Genomic DNA, 2,222 nt, shown 5'->3' with positions numbered 1-2,222 from the left:
GGGTAAAGTAGGATTGTGGGGGTGGACGGCGACAGTAGGGATGTGGGCCTCCATGGCCTCAGACAAGGTCTACTGGAGAAAGGAGGTGGCATGGGTAATATCATCAGGGTGGTGGTAGGTGAAGGGGTGGCTATCGACCTGTGTGGAGAGGGTATCCCGGTAGGCATTCTAGTCAGCACGGGAGTAATCATGGACGTACTTTGGGGGAGGGTCATTACGAGGGTCGGGGCGGGTGCGACGACCGCCTGAAACGGTGAGGACAGGGAGATGGTTGCTACCAATGGGGTCCAGGACATCCACCGCTATGCGGCCAAGGAGGTTACGAGAGGAGAGGATGACATCGGGAGTGGAGTTGGATTCGGGCAGGTGTGCTAGGGAATCGGGACGAGGTCGCCTTGGAGGAAGGAGAGGCACCGATGCCACCACCGTAACTGGGTGGCGGAACGACTATGCATGTTGAGGTCGGCGGCGATCACGTAGGAGGAGAACGTACGGTCAATGTGGGAGAGGAACTCGAAAGGAATAGGGGCGTTAGGACGGACTTATATGGTGGCGCATGTGACGGTAAGTCCGGGGAAGAAGACACTAAGGATCAGGTGTTCGGTGGGGTCGGGAAGGAGCGGTTGGAGCAGAACTGGTCTCTGGCGGTGGTGACCAATGGCAACTCCGCCACGCGCTATCGGGAAGGGATTATCGGAGCGATGGAGAAGTTAGGGCGAAGTGTGGATGGTGTGGTGGGGTTGGAGGAAGGTTTCATTGAAGAGGAAGGCATCCTAGCGGTGGGTTGCAAGGATGTGCATGAAGAGGTTCTTGTTGGCGGGAAGGGAACGGATGTTATTGAAGCTTTCGTCACTTTTTTTTCTTTATTGTTATTTTTACACATGTTTACAGTCAGGACAGCAGCAGCATACTACGACGCTCTTTGGCAATAGAGAAACACTTTTTAAAATACATGGAGCCGTTCACAGGCGTAGAAGATAAAATTTGTTCACACACTTGGACACATACAGAGACGAAAATTGTCACACGCGAACGTAGGTGCACAAAACGAATAACACTGAACCACTGAAGGACAAACAACGGCACACACAGAAACACGAGACGTTGATCTCCGGCGCGCTAAAGTTCACTAAACGTGTACCAGTCCGGGGACCTGCCAAGAGAGGGGGAGGCGGGGTGGGAGAAGGAGAGGGGAGAGGGGAGACGCCACAGGGGAGAGAGAGAGACGCTTGCTTCCGGCCCCCTCATGTACCTAACCACAGACGACAAAGCGTCCGGCTGGGCGACGCCTCGTGTACGCCGGCTCGCGCCACCGCGGTCGCCGCGCGTGCAGGGAATGCCGCGCCGTCCAATTGCGTTTGGCGCGCATTCCCCTGATGGACAGAGAAAGCCAAAAGTCGCCGTTCGGCCATTAATGTGGATGTCGTACCAGAGTTAGACCGCTTGTGCCATCTCGCGGCTGCCGCTGCTACTACTGGTGCGCGTCCCCCGCGCTTATCGAACAGACAGTGTGCTCTGGCTCTGGGTTTGACGCCAGGTCGACGCAGACGTGTGGTGCGCGCGTAGCGCGAGTGCTGCTGCGTTTGGCAGTCCCTTGCGGAAGACGTTGCTGGCCGAGTGCTCAGACGCACTAGTTACCGACTGCTACCACAGAATACTGCGTTTGCAATTGAAATAGACACCGGGACAGCGCGAACGCAAGTCCCGACTACCAAAAATTATGCGCCCGAGTTACTCACATTTGGAGTAATCGCGGGGGTCAGCTCGACCGAAGTGCAATGGAAGAGCCTCACCCCGGAGGAACCGCCTTCATGATCACGGTATCCCCTACGCCAGGTAAGTATGCTTTCGTCGCTTTTTTTTTTTTTTTCTTTATTGTTATTTTCAAACCCGGACAAACAGGCAGGCTGTCAGCAGCATGGTACGCCGCTCTTCAGCCGTAGAGGAGATAAAGAAAGAACAGAAAGAATACACAAATGTGACAGAACGGTGGGTAATAAAACAGTAGACACATAAAGACAAACACGGAGCCGTTCACACTCGACGATAATGCACTACAAACTGGTGTCACGACGCACTAACACTGAAGATGGCGATGGCACAGGTGAACGATGGAGTATGACGGGAACACTGAACACGAAACACGACGGCACTCACGAGACACTGATGGCGATGATCTCCGGCGCGCGAATGTCCACTCAGCGTGTACGAGTCCGGGGACC

The 2,222-nt window shown here is 54.9% G+C and overlaps 1 non-coding gene across 1 annotated transcript; it reads right to left on the bottom strand.

The window, feature by feature from the left end:
• Positions 1-1,680: 1,680 nt before the first annotated feature.
• LOC124778120 lies at positions 1,681-1,844 on the bottom strand. Its single transcript, XR_007015848.1, has one exon. It is a non-coding gene; the product is annotated as a U1 spliceosomal RNA (small nuclear RNA).
• Positions 1,845-2,222: the final 378 nt, after the last annotated feature.

The sequence above is a fragment of the Schistocerca piceifrons genome, chromosome 2, assembly GCF_021461385.2.
Source record: "Schistocerca piceifrons isolate TAMUIC-IGC-003096 chromosome 2, iqSchPice1.1, whole genome shotgun sequence".
NCBI classification, from domain to species: Eukaryota; Metazoa; Arthropoda; class Insecta; order Orthoptera; family Acrididae; genus Schistocerca; species Schistocerca piceifrons.
Note: the sequence above shows the minus strand (reverse complement) of the source record. Positions and strands in the feature narration are given on the sequence as shown.